The 8899-nt window shown below is 40.8% G+C and overlaps 1 pseudogene; it reads right to left on the reverse strand.

Moving 5' to 3' along the window:
• Positions 1–256: 256 nt before the first annotated feature.
• On the reverse strand, positions 257–1384 carry LOC129819184 (putative nuclease HARBI1; annotated as a pseudogene).
• Positions 1385–8899: the final 7515 nt, after the last annotated feature.

The following is an 8899-nucleotide window of genomic DNA, read 5'->3' on the forward strand; positions in this document are numbered from 1 at the left end:
TATACTCCAAACAGGTGAGGTATAATTTCATTACACGCAATTGTGATGTTGTTTAGCCTACCCTATCTAATTAAACATCATTCAGTGGCTACATTCAACATGTGATATTTAAGTAGTTAGGGAAATTTTCAAAGCAAAAAAAAAGTTGCGTTTTCAGCCATCCCAACACTGCCAGTATTTAATATTGTCTATTTGAAAGTAACACTTAAATGCCTTTGTACATACAAGTCTCCAAATGTGTGCTCACTGGACATGTTCAAATTTGGCACTGGAACTGGGCCTTGAGCATCCCAATGGTCATCTCTACCCTGGCTCGTGTCCTGCAGTGAGCCAAGTTATAACGTTGCTGAGAGCCGGGCTCAGGATCAGGGTAAGGGTTCAACAAATAGGGCTGGCAGGGGTACCCTCTGTCACCGAGCAGGTAACCATCGAACTCTCCTATGATAATACGAGGATACAGTTGACATTTTCAGTTGCAATAGGAGGAAACAATTGGATATAGCTATATATATATATATATATATATATATATATATATATATATATATATATATATATAACTCACCACGGGCAAATCTAGCGCTCAGTGTATACACACAAATGTGCGAGTCATGCACAGACCCAGGCCACTTTGCTTCCACGTGGCTGATGTGGGCTGCATCACATATGATCTTCACAGTGCAGAACAGTAATTAGCTGCAGTAGCTGTATTCTGATGTAACTTTCATTTGGAATACCAAAGGCTACTATTTAGGCCTACCTGCACATTAATGCTGTGGAAAGACTTCCTATTCACATATTCTACTTCATTTACTGAAGGAGCTGTGATAGGAATATGAATGCCATCTATGCAGCCAATCACACCTGGAAATCTTAAAATATATCAAATTAACTGATTAGTGCTTCAAGTCTCAAAGCTTCATACTAAATGAATTAATTATTGCTTAGACTGATATCTGCAATTCTGTGGAATTCTTTGAGTCTTGTGGGTCTGTGACTTGGGAACACCACAAAAGTGTACAGTAAACATTTCAGTGTAAGAGTCACATTTCGGACAGCCCGACAGACGGTTGCATTGGAAATATGCTCAGCGTCACGAGGTTCTATAGAAAACTCCCGTTGGCAAAAAAACGAAGTGCAACACAAAGAATTTGTTTTCTGAACTGAGAGCATGACCACGATGTGTTATATGAACGATATGAGGCCTGAGAAAATTGTTCAGATGAATGATCAATTGTGCAGAAAAACGAAAACGCTCAAACAGATAATCATCAGGGAATGATACAACATCCAAGCGGGGTCTGATCACCCTCTCCCAACTGAGATTTCTGCTGAGTATTTGTGCTTCAATATCAACTGGTTCTTCAAGAAAAGGACACGCCATGTCTGAGTAGACGACACCTTCTTCAGTAGATGACACCTCCTGTCTGACACCTCCTTCAGTCTGCAGGCTTCAGCTAAAGAGGAGGAGAAACTCAGGGTTAGTTGAAGAAAACCTGCCAGTGAGCAGGTTAGCTTCATAGAGTATGTTGCCATAGAAACTGACTCAGAGTTAAGCTGAACTGGCTTTGTGAAACCGAAAACCCAAAGTTTCCTTAAACTCTGAGTCAACTAACTCTAAACCCGCTTTCTGAAACAGGCCCCAGTACCTCCTACTTGCGCCTTTTTATCTGCGAAACAAAACACAGTCCATTACGTAACTCGACTTGACAGAATAGCTGTCTCTAAAATCTGAATGTGAACCAGAACTAGCAGATAGAAAAAGTATGTGGGGTACGTACGAATGTCCCTTAAGTGAATGATCAACCTTGCTACCAGGAACAAGTATTCTTCCTTTTCAGAAGTGAACGATAACATACTTATTAGATGAGAGATGGTCATCATTATTTACCAATAATTTCAGTTACTCATATACAATGTTACAGAGTAGTCTGATGATCCATGATGAGATTGCTAGGTGTGTGTGTAATTTAAAACGTTCACTTACACTAGATTTGGCTATGACATAAACATGATTCTCCATATCATTGCTGGACTTCGTGTGGGCAGTCCAAGCCTTTCTCATCTCCTACTCACTAAAAAAGAGGAAGCGATTCATATTTTGCCTGCTGTATTTTCCTAGCAACACATGCCAATGATATTAGTTATATTCCTGGCAGATAAAGTGCATTTTATTCCAAGTGAGGCCAAGAAGGAATGTCCCTGGGGTCTGTGTTGTAGCTAACATCTTGCTAACTAACATTAACTAACGTTAGCTAACTACATAGCAGGGGCAGATCCAAGAGCATGGATTTTGTGGGGACAGTAGAGCGGAAAATGGCAACAGAGACAAGCGGGAATGACAGGAACTTCTGTTATGAGTGTGGGGATTTACTGCCTCTACCTAAGCTGCATGAGACAGTCTTCTGTTTTTAGCTGTGAGGAATGGAAGATGAAAAAGAGGAAGAAGGCGTCGAAAAGAATGAGGAAAGCTGAGGTTGAATTTGATGAAGATTGCGGAAGAAAGGGAGATGGGGGTGAAGAAGACTGGTGTCAAGTACAGAGTGAGCAGTATGCCAAGTTGAGTGCTGGAGGTGAAATGGAAGTGAGTGATGGCAAGATAAGTGAAGTGGAAGGTGTGATGAATAGGTCGGAGCCCAAAACTGGCATCAATGGACATGATAAAGTAGAATCTGGTCTAGTAGGAGTGAGATTTTTGGAGAAAGTGGATCCTTGCCTTTTGGCGGATCCATTTGTGGTTTCAGGGTTGATGGAAAAGGAGTTGAGTCGGTGAAAGTAACACGTAGATGGTTTGTGATATTTGTGTGTGTTTCTTCCAACCAGAGGGAGCAAGTGCTCCTTGTCACGCAACTCAGGGCAATATCGGGTTAATGCTTTGCTCTTAGGAACAGGGCACCATTGAAAGGAGTGATTATTGGGATAGCAGTAAATGTGAAGGTGGACTAGCTGAATGGGAAGATTCCCGGTGTTTGTGATACTCGGTTGGTGCAACGTAGGCAGGGTGGCGCGTGTGGTGAGACAGAAGAGTTGTTGGCTGTTGTTTTGAGTTTTGATGTTGATTCTTTGACTGACAAAGTGATGTTTAGATATTTCAGTTATCTAATAGGAGTTTTTGTGCCAAACCCATTACGTTGTTACAGGTGTCAAGCTTATGGGCATGTGGCAGCAGTGTGTATGCGGGAAGTTCTTAAGTGTGAGAAGTGTGCAGAAAATTATGAGACAAAGGAATGTGTAGTATTGGGGAAATTAGTGGTATGTGCTAATTGTATGGGTGGACATGGTGCTGGAGATCGGAAGTGTCTGGTGTGAGAGAAGCAGTTTGAGGTGGCCAGAGTCAGAGTAGTGCAGAAGGTGTTGTATGCTGAGGCATTAGTAGATCTGTGCCAGCACAGACGGATACGACAACAAGTGGTATATGCATCAGTAATGTTGGCTTCTTAACATTCATAGCAATTGAACGTATATCACAGACAATAGATGTTGTGGTGTCAGCTGCAGATAAGTACTTGGGTATACGAGATTTAACTTCAGAAGAGTTACAGGGTGTGTTGACTGGTGGTGTCCTGTCCTCCCAGGCCGTTGGCATGGTGCAGGAGCAGATAGGGTCAAAGTAGTGGAATGGGATAGTGGGTTTTTATTGAGTGTAGGGTTAATTGAAAGGGTGTTTTTATTTATACTAAATTGCAGTTAGGAACGGTAATGCAACATATTGGATGCCAACCACCATTAAACCCTACCGCAGAATAACAGACTTATTTACTGTTAAAGTTTTCCATCCATTCAATAGATGCAACAATGTAACTGTAACTTTCGAAGACATTTCTGATTAAGTTGATTGTAGTAGTGATCAGCATATCCTTGACGGGAAGTGATGCACTTTTGTACTCAAAATAGAAATGGTTCAAATCAAGGCAATCTAAATCAGTAGGCAGGCAAATCCCTTCAATGATTACATTTTGGCCTTGGCCTATGATTTTCATGGGTCTACAAAGCCTTCTATTCTAAGGATGTAACTGTGAGACAAGGAATTAGATGTGCATTGTTTTACAAACATACACCAGGTGCCATGTTTTTTTTTACAGGTTATCAGTACCAGCTTCAAAGCATCACCATGTAATTGGAATGAGACTATATGCTGAAATATCTGTAATAGTAGCTATAGTTTATGTTGAAGTTTTATTGTCAGTGAAATGCTTAACTCGCAAGCTCTACCGAACAGTCCAGAAATCAACATCAACATAGTACAACTATAAATATAAATATATATATATATATATATATGTAGTACCAGTCAAAAGTTTGGACATACCGACTCATTCAAGGGTTTTTATTAATTTTTACAATTTTCTACATTGTAGAATAATAGTGAAGACATCAAGCTATGAAATAGCACATATGGAATCATGTAGTAACCAAAAGAGTGTTAAACAAATTAAAATATATTTGAGATTTGAGATTCTTCAAAGTAGCCACCCTTTGCCTTGATGACAGCTTTGCACACTCTTGGCATTCTCTCAACCAGCTTCATGTGGTAGTCACCTGGAATGCATTTCAATTACCAGGTGTGCCTTGTTAAAAGTTAATTTGTGGAATTTCTTTCCTTCTTGATGCGTTTGAGCCAATCTGTTGTGTTGTGCCATGGTAGGGGTGGTATACAGAAGATATACCTATTTGGTAAAAGACCAAGTCCATATTATGACAAGAACATCTCAAATAAGCAAAGAGAAATGACAGTACATCCGGAAAATGTCAAGAACTTTGAAAGTTTCTTCAAGTGCAATCTCAAAAACCATCAAGCACTATGATGAAACTGGCTCTCATGAGGACCACCACAGGAATGGAAGACCTAGAGTTACCTCTGGTGTAGAGGATAAGTTCATTATACTTAACTGCACCTCAGATTGCAGCCCAAATAAATGCTTCACAGAGTTCAAGTAACAGACACATCTCAACATCAACTATTCAGAGAATACTTAGTGAATCAGGCCTTCATTGTCGAATTGCTGCAAATAACCACTGCTAAAGGACACCAATAAAAAGAAGAACCTTGCTTGGGGTAAGAAACACGAGCAATGGACAATAGACAGGTGGAGATCTGTGTTTTGGTCTGATGAGTCCAAATGTAAGATTTTTGGTTCTCACCGCTGTGTCTTTGTGAGATGCAGAGTAGGTGAACGGATGATCTCTGCATGCGTGGTTCACACCATGAAGCATGGAGGAGGAAGTGTGATGATGTGGGGATGCTTTGCTGGTGACACTGTCTGTGATTTATTAAGAATTCAAGGCACACTTAACCAGCATGGCTACCACAGCATTCTGCAGCGATACACCATCCCATCTGGTTTACACTTAGTGGGACTATCATTTGTTTTTCAACAGGACAATGACCCAACACACCTCCAGTCTGTGTAAGGGCTATTTGACCAAGATGGATAGTGATGGAGTGCTGCATCAAATGACCTGGCCTCCACAATCACCTGACCTCAAATTATAGTCCTAATTGAGATGGTTTGGGATGAGTTGGACTGCAGAGCGAAGGAAAAGCATTCAACAAGTGCTCAGCATATGTGGGAACTCCTTCAAGACTGTTGTAAAATCATTCCAGGTGAAGTTGGTTGAGAGAATGCCAAGAGTGTGCAAAGGTGTCATTAAAGTAAATGGTGGCTACTTTGAAGCATCTCAAATATAATATATATTTTGGTTTGTTTAACACTTGTATCGATACTAATTGAGTGAATGTAAACTTCTGACCCACTGGGAATGTGATGAAATAAATAAAAGCTGAAATAAATCATTCTCTCTACTATTATTCTGACATTTCACATTCTTAAAATAAAGTGGTGATCCTCCTGACCTAAGACAGGGCATTTTTTACAAGGATTAAATGTCAGGAATTGTGAAAAACTGAGTTTAAGTTAAATGTATCTGGCTAAGGTGTATGTAAACTTCCAACTTCAACTGTATACACACACACACACACACACACACACACACACACACACACACACACACACACACACACACACACACACACACACACACACACACACACAAACACACACACACACACACACACACACACACACACACACACACACACACACACACACACACACACACACACACACACAGATTGTATAGAAAATTAGGAACGCCTTCCTAATATTAAGTTGCACTCCCTTTTGCCCTCAGTATAGCCTCAATTTGTCAAGGCATGGACTCTACAAGGTGTCGAAAGCATTCCACGGGGATGCTGGACCACGTGGACGCCACTGTTTCCAACAGTTGTGTCAAGTTGGCTGGATATTGTAGCGACCCGCACAGACTGCTGTGTGTTATGTGTTAGGCTAGTAGGTGGTTGTGTTCGCGGGGTCCGACATGTCAGTCAACCTGCTATCTGCCAATCACGGGAATGCCTGGAATGTTCTGATGCCGGGCATCCTGGTGGTTGGCGGAGTGGCGTGGAGGGGGGTTGGGCAGGGGGATGGAGCATTGGAAGTTAAGACCAGGTTTTGCCTTTGTTCTCTCTCTTACGTCTGGGCTTCACAAGAGAAGGTCACGATTGGCTTGTGGGCTATCTTTCATTTATTTGGCGTGGGCTACGGCCAAACAGTAGCCTGTGTAAAGTTGGTTTAATAAACCGTCCATTCGTAAACTCAATCCTCTGTCTGGACAGTTGTTCTTTTATGATCTAGTCAGGTCATTACAGGTCATTATTCCTAATATTAAGTTGCACTCCCTTTTGCCCTCAGTATAGCCTCAATTTGTCAAGGCATGGACTCTACAAGGTGTCGAAAGCATTCCACGGGGATGCTGGACCACGTGGACGCCACTGTTTCCAACAGTTGTGTCAAGTTGGCTGGATATGTTTTGGGTGGTGGACCATTCTTGATTCACACTGTAAACTGTTGAGCATGAAAAACCCAGCAGCGTTGCAGTTTTTGACACACTCAAACCAGTGTGCCTGCCACCTACTACCATACCTTTTTCAAAGGCACTTAATTATTTTGTCTTGCCCATTCACCCTCTGAGCGTCACACATACACAATCCATTTCTCAAGGATTAAATATCCATCTTTAACATGTCTCCTCCCCTTCACCTACACCGATTGAAGTGGATTTAACAGGTTACGTAAATAAGGGATCATAACTTTCACCTGGATTCACCTGGTCAGTCTGTCATGGAAAGAGCAGGTGTTCCTAATGTTTTGTACAATCAGTGTATATATAAATAAAACACGAGAAATAAGAAGCGAGAGGAATCTATATATAGGGTTAATGTGATATATGATTTAAATGTTCACTCATGTTAATATTCGCCCATGTTCATCCAAGTCTCTCCTCCAGGGACCTCAGTCTATTCAGAATCTATTTCAGCATCATGTGACCTCACTGTGGAAATAATGAAAGTTCTAAATAAATAAATGAAGGTTCATGGTGGTTTCCATTACCCACTAGAGGGTGTTGAAATCGAGGAAACCAGGTGTCCTGCATTCCAGCAGAGTCACACAAACACAAAGATTGCATCTCTCAAATAGCCTAAATGAATACATTTTGGCGTTACCATTTTTAACATAAATTACACAGTATGTTGCATGGGTGATTTGTTATTTGGAAAGGGGAAGTGTATTTCAAAGGGACAAAGAAACAGGTCTGATTCTGATATGCCTAGGTCTACAGTATATACATTTTTGTCTGTCCTTACCAACACTTATGACTGCCGTTGTAGTTGTTTTTGTGTGTGTGTTTTATTGTTTTTACAGAATCGTTGGTCATTCCTGCAATTTTTTATTTTTTGATAGGGAGTCAATGCTGAGACCAATGTCTCTTTTCCAGATGAGCCCTGTTTAGCATAACATTACACATCAAAATGCAATATACACATCAAATTTCACATCCATACACATTAAAATGCACTTTATTATACAAAACAATACACGAAAGCAAAACACAATCATAAAAAACAGACACACTAAACATTCTTCCTCAATTGGAAATTAAAATGAAACAAATAACTTAGAAGGCATTTTTCAAGGAACCATAATGCAGAAATTATACATAAAAACACTAAAAATAAATCCGTAGTTTCGCAGAAATTCTGTAAATCCTTCTTAATGGTATTTTCCATCTTGGTCAGTGAAGAGAACACATGCAATGTGCAATTTGTATAAAGCATCCTAGGCCTATACCTGTAATCCAGAGAAGGCTGGTGGGAGGAGCTATAGGAGAAGATATAGGAGGACGGGCTCATTATAATGGCTGGAATGGAATCAATGGAATGGTACCAAACACATCAAACACATGGAAACAACGTGTTTGATTCCATTCCATCTATTCCATTCCATCCATTAAAATGAGCCTGTCCTCCTATAGCTCCTCAGACCAGCCAACTATGGTGAAATCAGCAGCTATTATACATTACCATAAAAACTCCAGATTGTTTTCATCCAATTTGTTGCACCAGTGAGCCTTTGCGGGAATGTGGGAATTGGCAGGCATTAGCAAGAACCATTGGGTGCAAATCTATTAACATTCAGACTGTGTTGCAGTGATGAGACCAAACCAGCTGCAGTCTCAAGAGGTATGGACCATGACAACTCTTCTATTTCCAAACTAAGAGAGGAAGATACAACCTCAATGTGGCCCAATGTTATACTTTATGCTCTGTCCAATGTGGTTGCCTCACAAAGTCTACAAAACAACATCTCATGCTAATATTAGTCCTAATACCATTGCATGAACTCATTTGCATTATGGTTTTCGGAGGGGTCTTGGGTGGCAATGTTTCCTGCATTCAAATGCAGCCTGTCCTTTTCTAGAATGTGGGGAGGCCCAAGTTGATCTGTCACGGTTCTGTGCCAGATGACACTTCAGAGAAGCTTGAATGGAGGGGAAGTTG

The sequence above is a fragment of the Salvelinus fontinalis genome, chromosome 21 (assembly GCF_029448725.1).
Source record: "Salvelinus fontinalis isolate EN_2023a chromosome 21, ASM2944872v1, whole genome shotgun sequence".
NCBI classification, from domain to species: Eukaryota; Metazoa; Chordata; class Actinopteri; order Salmoniformes; family Salmonidae; genus Salvelinus; species Salvelinus fontinalis.